The following is a 24875-nucleotide window of genomic DNA, read 5'->3' as shown; positions in this document are numbered from 1 at the left end:
CATGGATCATACAATGGTGAGTGCATTTGTTTTGCGCATGTTATAAGTTTTATCAGAAGCAATATCACCCAAGCTATATCACCCAAGCAATATCACGCGGTATATATATTACTGAAACAGGCCTGGCTAATGTAGAGTGCCTGTAATTAAATAGCTCTTTTTATTTGCAGTCTTTGAATAGTGCCTGGAGTAGAACCACGTGTAAATCTCTGTGAATTTCACCCAAATTCCAGGACTATGATGTTATCAAACCATGCGTGCGGCCTGATCCTGCTAGTGATACCGAGGAACCGCGCTTCTTACTGGTATAGGTCAAGCATCATTTCCAGCTGACAGTATTTCTTTCTTTTCGTATAATAAATGCTTCTTTTACTAGTGTTTCTTGACGGAACTTCTCGGTTTCCACATTAAAAATTTCGCACGAAGGCCGCATTGTGTCTACACAGTCTGAAACTAGGCTTTTTGTGCTGCAGCAGGTTTTGCTGCAATTTTTAATTTTAAAGTGTTACGCTGACTAGGTGTGAGCTGTAAACAAAGCGGACGGATCCTGCGCATTTTATGTCTGTTCTAAATATTACGTTAGACCTTGTACAAGGTATGCCATATATGTCGAAATATCAAGAAGTGTTACCTGGCAAATCTCTTGCAAGAAAGTTTCTTGATTCACCCCTTCGAACTCTCTGCTCAGACTTATAATATTGTGGCAGTATGGCGATTTTTCAAATGAAAACTCTCCCACATACATTTGTCATACCAACATCTCTGACAATGTTTCTTTTCATTTTACAGTGCAAACATTGCCTCCAAGTAATGGTGAAGTCGCTATGCGATATGGTAGCAATATCAACGAAACCACCGCGTTATCGTGGTCCTCGGGGGCCTGATAAGCCCGCTGTCATCCAGGCACTGACAAACCTGCCTACCGACATCAGCTCCCTGCCCTGAAACCCCTGGGCAGCCCACCGTCCTCGGCACCTTGCCCAATTCCTATCCTGAGGGCAGTGCCTGTAAATAAACTGTTTGAAGGTAACCGAGCGTCAGCCATCTAGGTCCACGAAAAATGCCTGTTTGTGAAAATTTATTCGCAAATAAACTGTCATAAACGTCAATTTCAGTATTCTTTTATTATTATTTGCAATCATATATGACTTCTGCTTCTTGACATCTTCTTGTCGAGCTTTCCTAGCTACTATTGAGGAAGACGGAAAGGGGACAATTGCTACAAAAAATGCCGCTAGCAAAATGTTTGCGGTAAGAATATGTGCGTGCTCTAAAGCCAGCATATCTAGAATATTCGTCATGCAAAGGGCATTGGCTCAAAGCTGGCATTAAGAATGGCAACGATATGACTCAACACTGGTACTACGCTGGCAGCATGATGGCTGCTGCATTGGCATAACATTGGCCCAATCTTGGCTTTAACGCTGGTCCTACGATGGCTGCTGCATTGGCATAACATTGGTCCAATCTTGGCTTTAACGCTGGGCCAGCATTGAATTGGGTTGCACTTTGCCAATATGCCAACATTGGTCAAACATTGGTACCAATTTCTGCCAGCATTGGGCCATGGTTGGACCAATGCTGGTGTGCTGCCTGGGTGGTTGAGACGCACAACAAGAATGTTATTCCTTCAGCCTGCGTAGGACTAGCTGTGCCAATATGTCTTAAAATTGATGCAATCATGCATTTGTGCCAATAATGGACAAACTAATAGGGACCGATAGATTGGTAGACCAGTAGACTGGTAGAGACCAATAGACTGGTAGCCCATCAGACTGGCAGACCATCAGACTGGTAGACCATCAGACTGGTAGACCATCAGACAGGTAGACCATCAGACCGGTAGACCATCAGACTGGTAGACCTTCAAGGTCCGAAATTACGTATAGCCATCAGACATGTAAGCCAGTAGCTTGATGGAATTTTTGACTGGGTCCCCATGAAGACGGTACACTTTTCTTCAGGAGATCTGTGGGAGGGCGTGCTATCGTGGAAAAATCTTCAACAAAGCGGCGGAAGTAAGGGCAAAGGCCCAAGAAACTTCGGACATCTTCTGCGGACCATGGAACTGCTAGTCACGTGACGAAATGCTAGTCACGTTCACGACACCTCCGAGAACAGTAATCTCACGGTGGCTGAAGATACATTACTTGGAGTTGAACTGTAGACCGGCCTTGCGAAAAACGGAAAGTACAGATGAAGTGCGCTCAATGTGCGTGCGAAATGAGGGCGAGAACACAATAACATCTAGGTAGCAGAGCCAAGTCGACCATTTTAATCCTTGGAGTAATGACTCCATCATACGCTCAAAGGTAGTCGGAGCATCGCATAGCCTAAAAGGCATAGCTTTGAAGTGGTAAAGGCCATCAAGTTTTATAAAGGCGGTCTTTTCATGATCTATATCATCGACAACAATCTGCCAATATCCGGACCGTTGGCCGTATAGGCTATCCAGGGCTTCATCGATACTAGGTAGTGGGTAGATGTCCTTCTTCGTGATGCGGTTGAGCTGGCGGTAGTCGACGCAGACTCTCCATGAGCTGTCCTTATTTTTGACCAGCACGACAGGGGACGCCCGGGGACTTCACGATGGCTCAATGATGTCTTTCGCTAGCATCCTGCCAACTGCCGGTTAGATGACGTGATGCTCCGAAGCTGAAACTCGGTAGGGTCGCCGATGGATGGGTGGATAACCGACCATATGTATACGATGTTTGACAACTATGTTTTGTCTACGGGTCGCTGGTTAAGGTCGAATATATCCTTGTAGGAAAGCAATAGACTGCAGACCTGTTCAGTCTCCGCAGGAGTAAGTTTCGAGGCGAAGACTTTCCTAATGTCGTCAATACTTTTGGCAGACAGGAACGGCTCACAGGAAGCGTCGACGACAAAAGCCTCAACGGAACTAACCTCTCAAGCAGTGACTGTAGCCAGGGTGATATCTTTGGGCAAAATTTGTTGAGCCAGCCCGAATATGCTACATATGCTACACTATACTCACACAATGCAACTCGCGCCTACACTATACAAATAGACCGAACACGATTAAACCGCTTGTCCTGCGATATGAGGAATATGTTCGGGATTATAACATTCCTTGTGAAGTCCTACAGGTTGCCAGAAAGCCACAGCGTCTGCCCCCGTGGTACGATCTTGAACCGCTATGTGACTGGACATTAACACATTTAAAGCAGAAAGACACCCCACGCGAACACATCACACAAGAATTCCGTACACTTTAGGACAAATATAAAAATAACATGCAATATTACACTGATGGCACTAAAACGAAAGAGCACGTGGGTGTGGGGGTCGTAACGGAAAATTGAGAAAAGAGTATTCGATTGCCACAACACGCCTCTGTCTTCACGGCCGAAGTTTTCTCTATATGGGTTGTCGTAAAAAAGATTATCGCTGATAAACACAAAAATGCAGTCATATACACAGATTCTTTGCGCACACTAAAGGCTCTACATTTTATCAAAGCAGAAAGCTGGTCTAGTTGGTGTGTCATCATTATTCAAAAGACTAGCGCAAAATAGCAGGGACAAAGACAGAGAAGACGACAGGACGAGCGCTAAACATCAACTGGTATTTTACTGCGAGCGAAGGCACATATATACATTTCGTTGGTGCATGCGCACACAGTGTTAAAATAGTACAATCTCATTCTAATCAAAATGTGGCAAACTGTTCTGTAAGTACATTTTTTCTTTATTGGACAAGGCAAGTGAAACCGTGCTGACACAGCTATCACCTTCCCTGTCAATGTGATATGCTTCACAAATCTCGCACCCCCACCTTGTGCCTCCCCTACCAAGCACACACTAAGAAGGCGGCTGTATTTAAAACATGCTGGTTGCAGAAGTTCATCAGAGTTTTGAGAGTATAAGATTGCAAGGACAGGGCGCCTAGCACTAGAAAGCTTAGCCTGACTGCAACAGCACTTAAGAGACACTCAACACTTGCGCAGATGAAGTCTCAAATGGCAATACATTGTCATTTTGCTCTGTTACTGTCATGATCACACAAATCTGGAAACATTTGGTTTCGTGTTCACTTCACATTGCCTAGTTATGGTTATTTTTAATTTGCTTTCATTCCATAGCAGTATTTTCTGTGATTACTAAAGAAATGGTTTGTTGATTCTCTCGCTCTTTCCTTCTGTTTATTCTAGAAAAGAAAGACTGTTCTGTATATATATTTTTTCCAGAAGCACTTCCCAAGATTCCAATTGATATTCTATTTGCACACAGACATACATAACTACATGCTAATTTTCTAGAGGGTCAGGGAGAGCAGAGTAGGAGCTGCCACGTCCCCGCCAGTCATATAGTTTGGGTGGCCCTGAAAAGGGCCGTTTAGTGTTCCATGCTGCAGCTTGTCACAGGTGAAGTGCTCTTCAACACGTAGAAACTGGAGGTATCTAAGCACAAGTACAGTTTCAGCAAGTTAGGTGCAGGCTCAGCTGGATTCTGTGTTGCAGAACTGGATGGCTCAGATGCTCTGCTGTGTCAATCAAAACCCAAGTCGTGGAGGTGATGTGCCCAAGTGAGAGCGCTGACTTCTCAAGAGACATGGCAGTATGAGCCTGATGTGGTGAAAACACATCAGCAGCAAAAATGAAAGCTGGGGCTGAACCTTGAAGGCTTGAAATGCAATTTGTCCGTGTTGTACAGTTATCAGCATGCTTAAGTGCTTGAACGGCATGCTTAAGCCTGCTTGGGCGACAATTATCGATAACACCTCGCTCTAGATACCTTACATCTGAGAACGCGCTACAGCACTGATATGATGGACTTTCTGATCGTCTGCTGTTCTCAAATGGGGAGCTTGCTGCTCTGTCATTAGATCGGGTTTTGCACTGCTGCACTGATCACTGCTGGCTTTATCTTTTTCACTTTACTGGCCACTGTGGCTTCGGTAACTGTAGCGTCTGAAGGTGCCATCTGAATAAAAGTCAAGATAACACATCCTGGCGTGTGCTGATGAAAGTTCTGCCATGTGTTATCTCTACTTTTGCTCAGTGGCAATGCAGTGCCTCCGGGAAAGTGCAGTAGCGGAAGACACGAAGGCCTGTGAGGAGAAAGATTAGGGAAGTACCATCAGTGCAGCGATCCATACACAGTTGTATGCGACCTCGAATCCAGTGTTACCACCAAATGCCACCTGTGCAGGTCAAAGGATGCCATTCAAGCACTCTGGACAATAGTGCTAATGACTGTATTAGCGACAAGATACTTGATGCAGAAGGCTCGAACATGGCTTGAATAGGTGATTCGCGACAATGACAATAGAACAAACAAGGACATGTTCCAGCACATAAGAAAAATGAAAAGAGGTGCAGAGACAAAAGGATAACTTTTATTTGAAAATGTCTTTGTCTTTGAAGTCCACCTAGCCCAACTGTCGGTCTCATATAGAACAGACATTTTGGCCATTGGAGGCATAGCAATATGGCAGTCAGATGACTGACTATGGTAGTTTTGGTTATTATAAGTCCACCGACCACTGACAGCTTCAGTGAAAGTGCAAAAGAGGAACAACATGTCCTTGCTTGTAGTTAAGCCTCAGGCACTGAGCAGTATTCCGGAGGTCATCAAGAGGCCAGACCTTACTTCTATTACTTAAGGGGTTGCAGCGCCAAATATTCAACTGAGACGATTTGAGTGGAAGTTTGAAAAAGTCCCTGGCATTCGGTGAAATCCCTCCCTTGAAGTGGTCTCCCATTATTTCCAGAACAACCACAGGAGCACTGTCAATCAGGAAGCAGTCTCCAGGCTTCATATGTTGCAGTTTCTGCTCCACTTGGTTCTTGGTCGAGTGCCTCAGTTCAGACATTCTCCTACTTAGCTGTGAAAGTGGCTTGTTGGAGGATCGCAGCAACTTCTTCATTCGTCCAAGGTAGCTTTCAAAAGGGAATGCACTAAACTTATCCAATGGGCCATGGTCCCGGCACTGGTCAGCAAGATGAATTAGTGAGTGCACATTGTACACAAGCTGGTTTCTTCCGTATGGCTCACTAAACTCTTGAACAAAGTACCTCAGCACATCTTTGGCAAAATCATTGTATTCGCAGTTGTACTAAGGTGATGCTAAAATTCTGATAGCTACATGAAACATTAGAAAATGTTTGTAGTGTGATGGAGGCAGAAGAGGCTTTAGGACAACAGGCCCCACATAAAGGGGGAATGTCCGAAACTCTGTTGCCTTCCAACGATCAAGTTCTTCTGTACCCCTTGGCTTTCGCCGGAAATATGTTGGAAATGCTTTGGATGCCTCTCGCAGGCTTTCATTTAGTTGGCAACGATACAGCCTGCTCAATCTATTACTGTGGCCTTGGCATACCTAATACTTTAAGAGTCGTCGCATGACTCCCAGGCAAATGAGGTGCATGTATTCAGATGGGAAAAATGCAATCATGTCGACATCAAGCGATAGCAATGGTGAAAAACCAGAATGGTGGCGCTTGTTCTTTTGAGATCGAAATGATACATTCGTTCGTGTTGGTGCGTGCAGTTTGGGAAATGTGACCCTGTTTTCAATGTGCCGCCCTTTTTGGTTGCATCGCTCACACGCATAATAGCCAGTGTGGCGAACAATACATTTCACGCAGCTCCTTGCTGGAGCATCGCGCACCATGGCTTCAATGCTCACCTGTACTCGAACATCTCCTATGCTTAACCCTTCAGACGCAAGCTCCGAGACCTCTCGCACAAATGGCTCTAGATAATCCTGCAGAGATGGTGGCTTCCCTGCACCACAGTACACACTTACAACAAATGGTGGTGATGCCTCTACATTTGTAATGCGGCACAAAATGGGCCAAAAGGCAAGCTGGCTACTTCTGTAAAGAGGGACTCCATCGATGTTGCCCTGTAGCTTCAGTTCACTTGGAACTACTTGCCCCGGCGGCAACACTTGACGAATTCCTGCTGCAAGGCCAAAGTGCACAAAAGATCCACTTTGCTCCACCTGAGCTTTGCGCTCAGTTCTCAAAACTGTCCTAGCATCCTTGGGAAGGTCAGAGAAGCCTCTTTGACGGCAGAAATCGAGGACATCGTTAATGCATGCATGAGTCATATTAGGTTTGGAAGCAATGACAGGAAAATCTTCACTTGCTGTCATTTGTTCAGGAGATACACGAGACATCGCTGCGCTACAAGTGAGCGTTGTTCCCTCATCTGTCCGCGTGCAGCTGTCTGAAGCAACAAAGTCATCAGACTCATCCCAAGATTTGCTTGAGATTTGATTGTCACTTGAGCTACTATCAGAGTGGCTGTGCTCACGTGAAGACATATCCACAATTTCTGATTGGAATTCTTCAACAAAATGTGCACCTTGTCCGCAGACGCTGTTGACTAAGGCTTCGCTTCCCGACTGTTTTTGAACAGTTTGAGTGGAGGCTCACCCCCGTCCGTCGAAATTGAATTTCCCGATTGCCTGCTGCTTCCGAGCTTCGGAGGCGAAAGTGGCGCTATGCGAGCACTGTCCGTAAAGGTGGTGCTTGCAGCTCTGTCGTTGGACAGGGAAACCGATGAAGGCCCAGCAACAAGCCGCGCGAGTCCTAGTTCATTCAGTATATTGTCGTATTCCTTTCTTACGACTCTACATTTTCTCCACTTGGAAGACATGGTGTGCGATAGAGACGAGTAAGAAGCCGAAGCCGCAACGCTGAACCCGTGCCAAAAAACGCAAAACGACAGCGAGGCGAAGGCGTGCACAGCAGCAGCGCAGTGGGGCAGTCAGTCAGTCACAGCAAGGAGCAGCCGAGCAGCTAGCACATGAGCCAAATAGAATCGAACGGACCTTCGTCCGTTCGTGTTAAAGGTCCGTTTGATTCGCCCACACCACTGTGAACCAGTTCACATCGATTCGCGAGAAGTTCGGAGCTCCATTTCTGCGGTGCAGGCACGGCGCGACACTCGAAACGAATGACAAGGTGCAGACGCGGTGCAGACGCGGTGCAGACGCGGTGCAGGCGTTCTGTCCGACTAATGTGCATAGAGTGCGTAAGTTTGAAAGATCCTGAACTTCTGGTATGATAATAATAATAATTTATGGGGTTTTACGTGCCAAAACCACTTTCTGATTATGAGGCACGCCGTAGTGGAGGACTCCGGAAATTTCGACCACCTGGGGTTCTTTACCGTGCACCTAAATCTAAGTACACGGGTGTTTTCGCATTTCGCCCCCATCGAAATGCGGCCGCCGTGGCCGGGATTCGATCCCGCGACCTCGTGCTCAGCAGCCCAACACCATAGCCACTGAGCAACCACGGCGGGTTTCTGGTATGATCAGCTTCTGAGGTGTTCGTGCACCCGCGCTTGTGTAGACACGGCAGATGCACGTATGCGGGCTTTTAACGGCGCTTGCGCATATGGGCTATGTTGTCTGCTGCGCCGCTGCTTCGAACCTGTACATCTGCACCACGGTGTTAGAATAGGCTGTGTTCTGCACGAAGCCGGCGCCGACAACAGAGCGTAGAGAGGGCGCAATATAATCGCGAATGAGCTCTGCGCTTTTTCTGCACCTTTTGTAACGAATGGCGGCGTGCAGCACTTTGCGAACTGGTGCAGGTGAATCGAACGTACCTTAGGTGCGTTCGATTCACCTACATCACATACGAACCGTAGCGAAGCCGCCACGGAAAGCTGGATTGTGGATCGGATTAAAACAATGATTATTACACTTTTTTGTTTTTGTCATTCTCTGATTCTGGTGCGACCCGCGCGACTCGAACACACTTCCCGGTGCGCTTGTTTTCATTGCGTATGACGAGCCGTAATTCATGAAGTAATATAGTACTTTTGCACTGGAAATTCGAGAGGTGGCGCATAGTGAGGCCAAGAAATTTCGGGGCTATAAAAGAACGTCGCTTCCTCGATTTTCTCTGTCCTATCGTCTATCGTCTAGGATGCGTTCTATTGGACATCGTCGCGCCATCGCCATCGACAGTCTTGCCGTAGCCTTCCTTGTTCCCAACGTGCAGTGAGTACGCATTTCCCTTTCTTTTTCTTTTTTTTCGTACGAGGTTTTTCTTGTCGGGATTGTACCTTATATGCATTCTCATCTACGGGTCAACGTTGTGTGCGAGTATGCGCGTAGTGAATGGCAAGTGCCCAATATGCAGCAAACGCACGTGTGGCAAGGTGATCGGTCGCGTACTATGTGATACCGAGATGAGCTCTGATCATGCCCACATGTGCTATACTCCGGAATGGCAATGAGAAGAGCGCTCTTTTGAAGCGCAGAAAGACACTAAGCGTATAATTCATGCACAACTTGCGCAAAATAGCTGCACCAGGTCTCGAATGAGGCCTGTCAGGGATCTGCGAGTGTCACCCGGCCACATGTCATCTCTGGCATCGTTTAGGGCAGCAGAGTCCACACGCAACCGTGCCGGCCAGGAAATAAATGAGTCGTATCACGAGGAATTCCGACGCTGCTCCTGCGGTGGTGCTAAAAAAAAGCCACGTGAATTCTATGCGAACAGTAATGCAGCTGAAAAATTATCTAAAAGTCTTCTTTAGTGATCCTTGTTCGTACCGTACGAGTGGTGCGGTTTAGTGCCACAAAATGAGGTCAGAGTTTATCATTTCGCTTCAGCCATGTGTTGTTCGCAACTTAGAGCAAACATGTTCACCAGCTTCCGCTAGCTGTATTCTTCATGGGAGACGACATTGTACGTCGTGCAAAAGGATATGTGCCTAATAAAACGGCCGATTTCGCATGCTTGCACAGAAACCTCCAGCCTTATGACTTGGATCGATTATGTTAATCAAACGGCGCTTGAAAATAGCGGTCGGCTTGTGGAATCCAATGGACCCTTTAGCAAAACCTCTAAAACAGATTCACTGCATAGAAAGAAAAAAAAACTTATCAAAATTGCAGCGTGCCCCGTACTCGATACGGAGACTAGGCGTAGAATGGCTCCTTATACTAGTGGCAATTGTATGCGAACATTGGCACGTTAGACAAAGTGCTGATGTCTTGCCGGCATCCTTAGGCAGAAATTGCGAGATAATTTGCAATAGTGCCAACCCGCTTCGCAGCAAGTTTATAAGGTGGCTTACATCAGTAGAAGTGGTTCTGTACCCAACTTGCACACCAATTTCTTCTTCGGGACAGTCGCGCTGCCACACAGGCGATTTTCGTCCTTTACAAGCCAGACATGTCTTTTCATTGCATTCACTGTTACATTTCATTACAAGTATGGAACATACAGTGGAAATCCATTTGAAAGACTAGTTCGCAGAATGTGGATAATAGACCATGAACACTTTGCAAAACTGGCAACTTCGCTTTCCTGCACAACAAAAACTTTCACTACCAAAGGTCATTAGCACCATAGATTTCTGCATCAAGTGTGTGGGGTGTTGAAATGGGGTGCTGGCCATTGTTCTGCAATTAGAGCCTGACTTCTGAACTTAATTTACTTTTTCCCAAAATCTAATTCAGAAATTAGATTCTGTTCTAGACCTAGCTTGGCTGCACTTGTCTGTCAGTGACAAGGATTATCTGTCATACTATGGCTTGTTAACATGCATAACAGACCATTTCAGATCTTGAAAAAGTAACAATTCAATAGAGGGATCTGCTCAGGCAGACAATGGTGCATTCTGTCTTTTTTTGTTATAAAAGAAATGCAAAGATGGGTCAGTTAACAAGTTTATTTTGTTCTGAGAACAGCATTTTACTGTAGCTGCCTTCCGATTCAAATTGCCTATTTTGCTCAGAATAAGGTGTTGCACCATCTTCTAGCCTAAGGCTAGCCTGGTTCGCATTCTATAGTTGCCCAGTAATTTTCTGCTGCTGTGATGGTACTTATTATCAACTTCAATGTACATGAAGTTGGGAGCGTGTTATGTCTGCTTTGAGGACTCGCTCGGAGTAAGGGGTCTGCAGTACAGGGGATTTCTCTTGGGACTCATGGGTTGATATATGGAGATGCCTATTCACTATTTCACCAGCGAGGGATTACGAAGCACCTCCTTTACAAATATTACTCCCATGACTGATGCCTACATGGTCTGTTTCCTCGCAGAACATAATGAATCCAACAGACAGATGGCTCTTGTTTTCATTCAGATGAATAAGTATAATGAGAAATTAATGTTGATGAAAAGGCAACTTGCTGCTGATGGCAGCCGAAACCAGATCTGCATTACCAGGTGCCTGCTCCTAAGTTTATTTTACTGAATGGTTCCTGTGGTTAAAACGGCATATGCTTCGTCTGCTGCCATGACCTGAAACGGTGCTGGCTAAAGCTCCATTGCCAGATTTTGTACACAAGAGCAAGTGCCAAAATAAGTGGATGGGAGGATAATTGCCACAGCATAAATGTTACAGCAGTGTATGTGGGAGCTGGTGGGTTTGTTTCCAACATTGTCCGGTTACCTTCTTGTCCACGCTCATTTCCCTTTTCCTGATAATTTCTTCATTTAAATTAAAATTCACAATTACTTTTATGCTTTCTTCCTTTCCATTTCTTTGCTTTATTGTCTGCTGGTTTCATATAGTTGTTACAAAAGATGGGTCCCCTCAGTTCCTCATCTCATTAGATATTGAATTCTCACTGAAAAGTTCTAGCCCGAGTGTTGTTGCAGCAGCATTCTTGGCCTGAATTTTGACTCGCGCAGTGAGTTATGAGTGAATGAAATTGGTACAACCTTCTGGCCAGCTCGACTGCTTTGTCTATGCAGGATGCCGAAACCATATAGGGTTTCGGCATCCTGCATATATATATATACGAGAAGGACAGCTTGGCAGTTGTGCCAACATCGTGACTGACACAAAATGACGAGCTTTGCTTCTGGCCCCAAGGTGTCAGGAGGTCAGAAGTAATTACCATGATCGAGAACAACGTTGCCCCACAACAAGTTTGGGGAATGTATCCCGTTGACGTGATGGCGAGGTGCAGTAAGTGACTACATTCATAACATAATTGGCCTTTTGCTTGATTTAGTAATTTTTGGTATTGCTTTGGACATGTGAGATTAAATATAAGACTGAAATGATGTTGTAATAGGTGACGCAGTTCTAAATTTTTGACATACTGGAATAAGACATTACTAAGTGTAAATTTGTGTGTGTCTAGATCTACTAACACAATGCCTGTTTATCTTCTAAACCACATTACAGAAACATACATCTTCGTATAAACATATTGGCGCACATATCACTGCTAACCTAACTTGGGATGTGCACATAGCATACATTGTAAATGACAAACCATTTGCTTGGATATGTTAGTCGCAGTTTTTCCATATCGTTCTTCATTGAAGCATCTCTTATATAACTAATTAATTAGATCAAAGCTTGAATGTTCTGCATCAATATGGGATTCATTTCAGGAAAATTCATCGCATGCTATTGAAATGATATAGAACAATACTGTTTGTACTCTACTGTCTCTTGCTGGTCGTTGCAAAATATATCACACAGTGCTTTTTTATCATTTACATTACCATTCACACCTGTGTCACAAGTTAACTCTTCCTCCCCAGTTCATACCATGTGTCTGCGCACCCAAGTTCAAAAGGTTGCAGTGCCATCCAACAGTCTCAGCAGAACAGTAAACTGTTCGTCGCAGGCTCACCACTAAGAGTTGTGGATTTTTTTGTATTGGTATTTATAATCGGGGAGCTGTTGGTGCATTGTGGAAAGAATATTTGTATTATAAATAAATATCGGAGCTTGGAAGCAACAGAAGGGAGGAAATTGGCTGCTTGCTTACTCAAGACAGTTTCATGGCCGTGCAAATGCATGCACATTATCTTTTTCATATATTATGGGGGACGGGGGGCGCTCATTGCTAGAAAGAATAAGCACATAATGCGTTCCTTGCTGGAAACAGCCTGTTCTGATGGCATTTACCTAATTGACATCTTGGCAATTAGAACAAATAAAACATTGTCTCGTTACTTAGCTTTGCTACTTGGATGTTGGGCATTATGAATACTAGTTTAGTTCAACTGGACTCTAAAGAACATGCACTTACTTTTCTTTGGGTATGCTGATGAGTAATTTACTGATGCAGAAGAAATAATTTTTCTCTTCAGTGTCCCTTTAAGACCACGGTGGTTGGGACGAACACAGTTCTGTCGTGCCCCCCTTAAAATTTGTTTTAAGGTTTATGCATGATGAAGTCGTGTAAATATTAAATATTGACACGTGTACTTATCTTTATCGGGCAACAGGTTTTGCCGCCTAACAAATGTTATCGCACAGCGCGGGACGCGCCTGCATTTATCCGAAGTTTCTGGAAAGTTGTCGATGCTTCTATCCGCCGTCTGTTGTCACCGAACCTTGTGTTATCTGATATCATCGCTTGACGCGAATGATGTAGAACTTTGTAGAAGGCATGCGGATCCCAACGATTAGTCTGGAACATTCGACGACTGCTGTATAAAAGCAGACGCGCTTGACCCGCTGATCAGATTTACGACGATCGCCGACTGTGTTCGCCGCTCTCGTTGTGCTTTAAGTGTAGCGTGTTTGGTGGGCACAGGTTCGCCCAATAGAAGCTAGTTTTTGCCTTTCACAGTATTACTACTGTGTTCTTTGACGTCACGACCACGTGACAATATATAATAAATAAAGTTGCAATTATTGTTAGCAAGCGCCGTTGTTGCATGTCCAGAAAACTAAATAAGCCTTTGTGGTGTCTTATTATGAACAATGTTCTCCTGTCTAGCTTGCAGTGCCTGTAGCCTTATAATTAGAAATGGCTTGAACATTAACAGCGCACTTTTGTGCAGTCCATTCACTCTTGTCATTTCTTACCAATAGCTTTCAGGTGTAAAACTAGCTTAGAAATTTCCATAGCTTGTTTAACATCTAAATTTTTAAACAGTGCACCTAGAGGCTTGCACCTCTTTGCCATTTGAATGTTTCCATTCTAAGTTATAGGAAATGCAATCTGCATTTTTGCATTGTGAAAGGGACTTGTAATAACTGGCTCTTTCTTTATTAAGATAGTCTCAGGGGCATGACAGTCTGATGTGTCATAACATTGGGTGTGGGCACTGTGGAACTGAAAACTTGCAACGAATAAAAAAACAATGGCAAACTAATCCTTTAGTGTCATTCTTCAGTTCCTGTGTTATGTTAATTTGTACCACTGATACTTTGATTTCATCATAGCTGTGCAACCTTGTGCACAATGTCTGCAGTTTGCTATGGGCATTTTCAGCGGTCACAAATTTCTTGTTCATGACATTTGTCTGTTGCAGAATGTTGCCTGCACAGCTTAGCAGCTTGCTTGTTCTAGTGTCTGGTATAATCTGTATTGAAATATTTGTTCTTTGTTCAAAGGCACTTATGACAAGGCAATAAGATCGAAAAGAGCAGAAGCTGTGTCTGGTGTGGACACTATGGAGCAGTCGGGTAATTGCTTCTGTTTTCTTTCCTTTTTTTAATGCTTGTGCTTATGGGAGAGGGAAGGCAAATTTAGATCAGGGCTACATTTACAGAGCAATCGCTTTGCTGACGGCTCACCAGGAAGCTAGCAGATGTAGGCATAAGGCAGAACTGGCAAGTCGAAGTGCATGCAATAAACGTTAGCAGGATACAGTGTAGCAACTTCCAGATTAATTTAACCTTGTGTTGCCATGTGCGTGCCTCCTGGGTAGCTCTATAACTGTCCCAAAAGATGGCGGTATATTGTTGAGTACATGAACCAAAATGATCTTCCTTTTACTGCTGTACTTTTTTCTCTTCAAGGAAGCTGTATGGGTTTTCTCTCCCCCCCCCCTTTTTTTGAGCTTCATCCTATTTTAAGCAGCCCACTTTTTCTTTCACGACTACCTTTGCCTTGAAAAGTTCTGAATTGTTATTTTGGTTTACAGAGTGTTCCACGTAACTTGAGCCAAACTAAAAATATGCAAATGCCATGTACCTGGACCAAACCAAGCTAATGTTTTTTGCTGTCGCTTGGTGATACTGAGATTTTTTTTAATTCTCTCTAACTTCATTAATCATCTTCTCAAATTAGATGAAAAGTGCCAATGACAACATTGTAGAAAATGAAATTCGCGATACAGCTTCCTGTTGCTCAATACGTGCTACGTAAAATTGTTTTTCCAGGTATGAAAGAAGCCTGCGAATACACGCAAAGTGCCTTGAGCAGCCAGTCGTGTGGCAATTGCGTGTATTAGCGGGCTTGTTTCACTCTCGGAAAAACACTTTTTATGTAGCATGTATTGAGCAACAGAAAGCTGTATCGGGATTTTGTCATGTTGCTCTACAATTTCCTCCTTGACACATTTCATTAAGTTATAATAATGGAAAGTTAATTAGGACTAATTATGTGTTTAAGCAGAATGTAAATATAATCTGAGCAGCTCCTAGCGATGGCAAGCAACATTACCTTGGTTCGTTCCGCATATTTTCAAAGTTTGGCTGAAGTTATGTGAAACACCCTGTATAGTGCCTCAAAAAAAATTGGAGGACGCTTAAGCTTCGCCTTCAAGAGTGGAACGCGATAGCGTTCCCGTCGACCCGCCAATGGGTGTAAGACAATGGGCTACAGGGCAGCCATCACTTACGAGGCGCCCCGCATCAGACGCGGTGAGCGTCGAGCCATATGGTCGAGCAACGCGGCGTTCGGCGCAGCAACGAAACGTGCGCCTGAGCAAGCGGAGCGAACCAAAGAACTCGGTATCCCGGAGGGGGAAATGATGCACGCCAGCCAAACGCCGTGATCGGCACGGGCAGAGAGATAGAGAGATAGTGATCTAAAGAAAGGAAGGACGCTTGATTCTACAGAGGGAGCGAGCCGCGACAGCTCCAATGCGCGCGTGGCGCGCCATCTGTCGGGGCAGCGCCGTACATGGAGAGGAGGGGGTCTTCTGTGTTTGCCGCAAGATGGCTCTCCGTGTGCGGAAAGCGCAGAAGAAATGCAACGAAACGCACTTCACTACTCGTGTAAGTGCGACTTCTGTAAGTTACATGTTCATAATTACCGATATACACCACAGTATAACTTTCCACGGCTCGTTTCGAAGGCAACACCGCATTCACTAGAGGCGCGTTTGTACCTTATGGAAACATCGAAATCGTGGCTGAGTGGTAGCGTCTCCGTCTCACACTCCGGAGACCCTGGTTCGATTCCCACCCAGCCCATCTTGGAAGTTGCTTTTTATTTATGGAGTGCATGCCGTGATTTATCGCTCACGGTCAACGCCGCAAAACGCTGACGCCGACACCGACGCCGACGACACCGGCTTTTCTGCGACACGAGCTCCTTAACGCTATCGCGTTAATAATTGTACACGCATGAATCTTCAGGCAATGATGCTTGCCCTGCGGATGAAGACGAGGATGCAGCTGCATCGCCTCGACTGGAGCTGCCTGCACCGCCCTGTAAGCTTTTTATAAAATAACTATGCATTGTGTTTCATTGAACAACTCTGGTCTTCTTATAAGGGTTCTTAAAACCAATGCAGTCACCATTAGGGTCTAACACATGTGCGATGACCAGCCAAGTATGAATTCTCCGACAAAGTTGAATTTTAGGATCTGAATAACAAAAGATTTCGTCTCATGGAAATGTATAGGCTTCAGCCACAACCTTTGGTTGGGATCTAATACACTGGAGTTGACTTAATGGATGTGTGCTGTAGTAGCACCTTCATTTTGCCTGTGGCTGCAAAGCTTGTCACTATGTTGCTGTGCAGACCAATATGCACAAGTCGGCCTTTGTTTTGGCTTATCTGAGCGACAAATATAAAAGCAGATGACACTGAAACTCTCTTGCTATCTTAATGCTCTAAAGCAGCACTGAACCACCTGTTGATCTTACCAAGCAAACATTCTGCATGTAGCAGATGGAGCTAACAAGCAGGCTGTACCGTCAACTTTCCAGAAGGCTTCTGCTCTCCATTTTTTTTAAGTGGTGGCCAGCTTCCAGTTGACATTATTGGTACCAGCCCATAGAGAATGGTCATTGGGAATTTTTTTTGATGAATTACTTGTGTTCACACCCTGCCAGATTCAGTACAGATTATTAGGAAGTCGAAACCGACAATTGTTAATGCATCGCCACTCTTTTATCACTCGAATGTTTTTTCTGAGGCCCATCCATAAGTTTGCTTTGGAAAAGTAAAGGTGAGGTGTGATAGAGCTGTCATTGTTACTGGCACTGCCCCTGCTGGAAAGAACCATTGAATTGAGGGGTAATAAGGAACGTGTATATATCATGCTCCTAATTCCTTTGCTTATACGAGGCCTTTTTAAAAAAATTCTTGAGTTGTATTCCTTGAAAGATGCTGCACGCATCGGCAGAATTTGTTTCTCAGATCTCGAAAAATGTTCTCCAGGGCCCCTATAAATGCAGCTATCAAACGGGCTATGTGCTTACAAATGCCTAGAGCTCTTCCAGGACGGCAACCTTTATATGTTCGCAAGAAGTTTACAGAGATCTTCAGAAGTTCCTGCAATCTATAAAATGGCCCATTGTATGCTAAGCCCTCATCCTTTGTCACAGGCAAGATTGAAAAGTGATTTTAATAGTGCATTTAAAAACAGCGTCCCCCAAAACAAACTTCTTTGTATACCTTTCCGGCTTTATTGTATATTGTGCTGATGATGGCCTGCCTTGATTCCCATTTTTGTAACTACACCAGATCGCTGTACGAAACTCGGAAGTTATCAAGCAACATTATTTTGATATCGCACCATATTGTGTGCAATGCTATTTCAAGAGCAGTTGGCGCTTTCAATGTTCCATTTCGTAGAAAATTTGGACACATCAAATCAAGAACTTCACGAAATCACCACTGCGTACGCCCTCTTTCCTATGTGTGCATGGCGTTTCCTGTCTGCACTCGGTCACTGCGATGCTTATGCAAGACAAGGATGGAAATAGCACTTCTATTGGTATATTTCAAGCTGGTTACAATGAATACTACACTAAGGATGCAAGGGCTGCTATGCTATGCACACATTATGCCAGGACTAAGCAGAATGTCTGTAATTGTACAATATTTAGGCAATATAGAAATGAAGGGAATGTGTGCCCACAAGGTTTCTTGCTACGAATCATGGGCTGGGGTCTTCTTGTTTATGTAATGGTCCATAAAAAATAGCAGTTTGTTGCTCTGTTATTCTGGCACTAATTGTGGATTGTTGCTCCTCAGCCCTAGCTGCACCAGCTCATGAGAGCATCACAGGCGCATCCCTGGAGCCAGTTGCAATCGGAGGCCCTGAGGAGATGATGCGTGAGTCTCCCTACATCTTTACATAGCCTATAAAAGTTGATCAATTTCGAGGTTGCTGTTATCCGACAATTCATTCTTAGCACCTAAATGTATGACACAAATGTTGTTGTTAAAATATTTATTAAAATAACCGTAAAAATTTGCCGCTCCCAGGAAGTGGATCCATCAGGGGAAGGGTAGGGGCGAAGGAGGGGGTCAATTCAGATATTATTCACCAAATGTTATCTGTATCTTTCTGCAACAGAAAGCTTTAGGCTTCGAAATCGCTATGTTATTAGAAATGTCTCTCCGGCATCATATTTTAAGAAGAGCACAATGTGTTCGATGGCTATCTTAAATAAGTGCCATAGATATGGTGCAAAGTTTCTACAGGCAGGTGTTTTCCAATCCTTAGAGGCTCAAGCAAAAATGATGACGTATGTTTTAAAGAAATAATTTTGCTAACCTTCAAAGTACTCCCCATTAGACACAATAGCTTAGTTCCACCCCTCTTCCTATTGCTGAAAGCCCTCTTGGAAGTCCTTCAGTTAAGCCCTCCAGCAGCAATGTCCTTTCCTTTTGAATTGTAGTCCCATCCCCGAAACCCCTGTGCAGCAGTTTGCATATGGGGAACATAAAAAGTTGCATGGTGCTACATATAGATAGCAGGGAGAGTTTTCTCGCAGTTTGTACACTAGGCAACAGACACAACCACATGCAAATGTAGTTCACTTGCTATATGCAAGGCAGGATTGGATTGCACATTCACTCTTGCGCCTAGTCTGACCATACTACGTGGTGTGGACTTGCTGTCCTGCAGTGATAGTACACAAATCCAAACTGTGCAATTCAAAGCTTTCGCATAAGTTCATTACGAAGCGATATCTGTCAAGGTGTCTAGCCAGGACTGGCTGGAAGCAATGTTAGCACAGCCTAGGTTTGCAGTGGTGTGCGTCCACTGTAGATGCTAACTGCCATTCCATGCGAAGTGTGGCCTGTGTATGTGTGGTTCGAGGCTGTGTTCGAATTATGTGTGGTTCGAGGCTAGTGCAGTGTTCAAAACTGATCGAAATTAGCTAGGCCCTACTGCTACAACACTGATAAGCACTGTGGCCAAAATTTCATTTCTATGCGTGTGGGTGCGGCTGAGTGTAAGCAGACGATAGTTCGCTTCTCCTGGAAGCGCATATTTTCACTTATTCAAGCCTGTTTAGTAAACTGTCTATAAATATACGCAGTAACAACCAGGAAGAAGTGCACAATTTCTTTAATTGGTGTTGGCTATGGGCCAATGGCAGCGCCGTCTGGTAATGTGCACACTGACGTCAAGGGGCAGTTGCCAGCAGACCCAAACGGTTGAGGGGAAGGCCTCTGTTGAAAAAAAGTTTTGAGAAAAAGATGACTCCGCACTCTACTTCTGAGCTGCACGTGCTGCACACAAGTGAAAAATTTGGCAGAGGTACAGTAGCGTGTGCTATCTGCAGAAGGCGTTTTTCACAGCCTGTGGTGTGGTTAAGGAAAATCAGCACTTTGAATTCTTATAAAATACGATTACTTCTAGAAGAAGCCCAAGTATTGTCTAGCCACACTGCTTATTGGTATTGTATCGGTCAGGTCTCGCTAATTTCGATTCATTTCGAGAACATTTGACTAGCCTTGAACCACAAGAGATTTAAGGTGAGACCACATGTTCACTTGCTAGCTCACCTACTCCTGGCTGCTCCTGTATAGGTGAATTGATAGAGTTTAATAAAAACTGTAGACAGTGCCTCTAAATGCAGCATTTGGATGTGGCTACTCTACCCGTACGACAAGTTGGTGCCATTCAAAGCCGATCCAGACCACTTAGCATTGCCAGAATTGAGCATAAGCACGCACTCCAGCCCTGTCGTGCACCAGAGCAAAAGCAATACAGTAGCATGTAGCTGTATCTGCTATGGAACATTGATACCGCAGTCGCTGCGATAAGCCTGCTCGCTGAGCTCAGTGTGGCTCGCTGAGGTGCTCTGAGTGGTTTCCGGGCAGTGTCATTACAATCGCTAGTAACCACAGCAGGGTGTGGCATTTCGTGAGGCACCCGACATTTCTGTGCAGTTGCGAGTAAGAGCAGGAGCAAGAGAGAAAATCTTGGGACTTTTGCTCCTTGAATATGTCACTTTGCTTAGGTACTACAGAGAAGTTTCTATGCTCGCCTTGTACGCATTTGTCCCTAGGTGTTCCGGCATTGCGGATTGGGGTTGAGTTTAAGCTCCGACGCTGGCTGCCAGCATTGTAAAGCAGGTATGCAGTGGGAACAGACGCCCTATTTGGTGACCGCTGTGTCTACAGGTGCATCAGACTTTTCTCGCGCATGCAGTGTTGGTGCCGAGTCAGTCACGCTGGATTATACCTTCTTTGCGCCTTGCAGTGCTCTGTGCTAAAAAACAAAAAACGACCGCTTTTTCTTGGGGAGCAGTAGGGGCTGTAGTAGAGGCTAGGCATGCTCTCCTCGAGCATTATCTTTGCTCTTGCAGGCTTTTTCATATGCTGCTCTTCGTGACATTTCAGCAGCATTTTTTACTGATCCTCTTTGAGTGAAATAAGCACACGGCACCTTAGCAACTGTGGATGAACGCTATTGCCTGAAACACCACAGGCGATGCTTTGATGTCACGCCGTGAGTATTAGGCACTGTGCCTTTTAGATTTTCATTATATGCGGCCCGGCCTCAACTACATGGTCCCTACTTCTCCCTTGGGAATATCGGTGATATTATACTGAAGGCTGGCGCGAGGAAGATATCATCCAGCACGACTGACTCAGCATGAGCACTGCAAGCACAAGAGAGTTTGTCCGGCACAGCGATCTTCAAATTGGGCATCGGTACCCACTGCGTCACCTGTTTCACCGCGCCAGCGTCCGGGCGTAAACTTGACCCCACTCGACAATGCAGGCACGCCCAGGGACAGATGCATACAACACAAGCAAAGAAACTTCTCCATAGTGCCTAGGCAGTGAGGTATTCAAGGCGCCAATGCCTGCACATTTCACAAATGTCTTTCGCCTCCGAAAGTGTAACGCACCCCTGTACTTACTAACAACTGTAAATTTGCCTCCGGGCAACATGGCTCCAGGCACATGGCATGCCTGCCCGAATGCAAATTGTTGTCGGCTGGTGCTCATGTTGATAAGAGCACTCTGCGAAGTGCGCATGCGCCACTAAGTGTTAAAAGCAGAGTGCTCCTTGCTAGCTCCCCTCTCTTTCTGGCCGAACCTCAACCCACAAGCATGGGTTAATAAACGTCGTTCATCCGGAACTTGTCTGCTCCTTTCGACACGCCTGGCGCAAAACGTAACACGTGGCGACGGGGATGGGATTTTGAAGAGCGGCGCAGCGTCAAGGAAGGCAAGTGTTCTTGGCATTCAGCCTCTGTTCAGTATCGACGATTGAAGAGTGCTGCTTTTCCTTTTCTTCGCTGACTGATATCATGAACGAAGCCAGCGCAGGTTCGCTGCAGGTTTCCACGAATGACTCGGCGTCGTACGAAGAACGGCTGACGTCGTTTCTTATCGTCAACCACGTTCCCGAAGGTGACAGAGTACATGCATTCCTGAGCATCAAAGGCCCCAGTACCTACAGTCTTCTGAAATCGCTGGTTGCCCCGGAGCTGCCTTCAGCCAAGAGCTTCGAGGTACTAAAGAAGACGCTGGGGGACCATCTGTCGCCGAAACCATCGGTCATTGGCGAGCGAGCAAAGTTCCACAGGAGGCAGCAGGTCGAAGGCGAGTCCATTTCTGATTACGTTGCCGAGCTACGGAAGCTAGTACGAACCTATGATTTTGGATGCGCGTTAGATGAATCCCTCCCGGATCGCTTCGTCTGCGGCTTGTGAAGAGAGGATATACAGCGAGTGGTGTTCACGGAGGATAGCAAGCTTACGTTTCAGAAAGCGGTAGAGCGCGCTGGGGCTACGGAGGCGGCAACGAAAAGCACTGCGGAAGCCCGTCCAGGTGTGTCTACAACCAACCTCATGCATAAGGTGCAGGCGACTTCGAGTGTCCAGTCGCAGGCATGTTTTCGCTGCGGGTCGCCGAAACATTCCAGCAAAGCGTGTCCCCACGTAAATGACAAATGCTATAAGTGCAACAAAAGGGGGCACCTACAACGAGTTTGCCGTAGCACCTTCGGCACGTCGCGTGGAAAACGCCCCATCAAGGTCACTGTAAAAACGTTATCGGTGGTATCCCGCTCGGAAGTGGTAGCCGTAAAGGGCGTATCTGCTCGCAGTATTGAGCCCATCATGGTACCGATGAAAGTAAATGATGTGACAGTCCCTATGGATCTAGATACCGGTGCCGCCGTCACAGCCATGCCTTTCAAACAATACCGCCAATTTCTTACACCAGCCAGGCTCAACCCGACGGAAGTGAAGCTCCGCACCTACACAGGAGCCCTGGTGATCCCAAAAGGCGTCCTACAAGTCAAGGTGCAGCACGGTGGCAACACGGCGAGCCTTCCCTATACGTTGTCGACCAGGAAGGGCCGCCGTTGCTGTATCGGGAATGGCTTCAGGCAATTAGGCTGGAATGGAGCAAAATCTGGAACGTCCACCATCTGCCAACGTCAGAGCTGCCTTTTTCTTGTCGTTTAGAGAAAAGACTGCACGCTTTGATCGCAAAGTACGACTCTCTATTTAAAGATGAGTTAGGCATGATTACAGAAGAAAGGGCCGAGCTGTATTTCAAGCCTAATCAGGCACCGAAGTTTCTCAAAGCAAGAAACGTGCCGTTCGCACTGCAAAAGGCGGTTGAGCTTGAACTTTTGAAGATGGAAAAAATGGGCATCATAACGGCCGTTGCCACGTCAGATTACGCAACGCCAGTGGTACCCGTTATCAAGAAAGACGGTGGCATACGCCTCTGTGGCGATTATAAGGTGACGGTGAATCCATGCCTTGACGTCACACGTTACCCGTTGCCGAAGGTCGATGACTTATTCGCGGCTCTGTCTTGAGGCACACATTTTTCAAAGATCGACCTGAATCGCGCTTATCAGCAAGTGGTCATATCTGATGCCTCACGGCAATACCTAACCTTGAACACGCACAAGGGATTGTTTGTCGTGAACCCATTACATTTTGGAATCGCTTCCGCGCCGGGGATTTTCCAAAAGATAATGGACACGATGTTGAAGGACCTCAAGGGTGTTTGCTGCTACCAAGATGATATTTTGGTAACTGGGAAAACGCGAGAAGACCACTTAGCTAATCTCAAAGCGCTGCTCGAGCGTCTTCAAAGCCGAGGTGTCAGGGTAAAGAAAGAGAAGTGCTCGTTTTTTCAAAGCGAACTTCACTACCTTGGGCTCAAAATCAGCGCTGAAGGCATTTCGCCATGGTCAGATAAAGTTGACGCACTTCTCCAGGCACCAGAACCGAAATCAAAGAAGCAGCTTCAGTCTTTGTTGGGCGTTATCAACTATTACAGCAAGTTCGTGCCCCAGTTAGCAACGATAGCTCAACCATATTACAAACTTCTGCAAAAAAAATTACCGACGATTACGTTACTTCCTAATGCGAAATTTGAGCGCAGCAAATAAGCTGTTTCACCTTTTCGATAGATTGAGGCAAAGAAATCGAGCAACACATGTATGCGCTATCACAGAATTTTTTTTTTATTTTTCACACGTATTCCTTTAACAAAGACTCCACTAACAGTTCTTGACAGTCATGAAGGAAGCTTTGTGGTCGGAGAAATAGACTGATATATGTTCGACTTGGTACACCAATGCTTGATTCTCAAATACGAGATCTATACAAGTGCCTCGCGAGGTTGTCACAGCCGTGGGACGCGTTACGAGCGAGAGGAACGGGATGTTCTCCCGCATAAGTGTTAGGAAATTGCTGTTTGTCTTTATGTCAACATTAAAGTCCCCCACTACTAACATCGGTGTGGATCGATGGACGGTTAATGCGAGTTGCAGGAAGTGCACGACGTCTTTCGTGAGTGCGGTAGCGGACTCACGAAAGCGGTATCAGTCGGTCGCTGCTAGCGCTGGGGGGATGAAAGGGGGGCGGAGCTGGTTACGAGGCCGACGACAACGCCGACGCCGACGCGAAACCCAGGAACGGGCGCCAAAGAGCCATTTGTGTAGCCAGCCCTCCTCCACAGTCTCTCCTCCTCCCTTCCATCATCCTCCCTCGCCCGGAGAGCCGACAGCGCGCATGCGCGGCGGCGGAGCAGATTCGTCGGCGAGCTGGTTACGAGGCCGACGACAACGCCGCCGACGACGACGACGCGAAACCCAGGAACGGACGCCAAAGAGCTGCGCTCTAAAATGTAGCGTGGCACTGGGACGAGCATGCTAGAGAAGCGTTCAACCAAGTGAAAGCGCTATTGGCACAACCACCTATGCTCGCACACTATGACCCTGAAAGACAACTTAGGCTGTCATGCGATGCATCTCACTATGGTGTAGGAGCAGTCCTATTTCATGTCTACGATGACGGAAGGGCATGGCCCATTGCTTACGCTTAACGAACGCTATCTGAAGCGGAAAATAAATGGTCAACTGGAGAAAGAAGCGTTAGCCATCATTTTCGGTGTGAAGAAGTTCCACTTCTATCTTTATGGGCGCTCATTCACATTGGTCACAGACCTTAAGCCTCTTCAAACAATATTGGGCCCGACAACCGG

At 45.8% G+C, this 24875-nt stretch overlaps 1 pseudogene; it reads right to left on the bottom strand.

Moving 5' to 3' along the window:
• Positions 1 to 5520: 5520 nt before the first annotated feature.
• Positions 5521 to 7299, bottom strand: LOC135908024 (uncharacterized; annotated as a pseudogene).
• Between the last annotated feature and the right edge of the window lie 17576 nt (positions 7300 to 24875).

Source organism: Dermacentor albipictus, chromosome 10, assembly GCF_038994185.2.
Source record: "Dermacentor albipictus isolate Rhodes 1998 colony chromosome 10, USDA_Dalb.pri_finalv2, whole genome shotgun sequence".
Taxonomy (NCBI): domain Eukaryota; kingdom Metazoa; phylum Arthropoda; class Arachnida; order Ixodida; family Ixodidae; genus Dermacentor; species Dermacentor albipictus.
The sequence above is the reverse complement of the archived record's forward strand: the minus strand, read 5'-3'. Positions and strand labels throughout refer to the sequence as shown.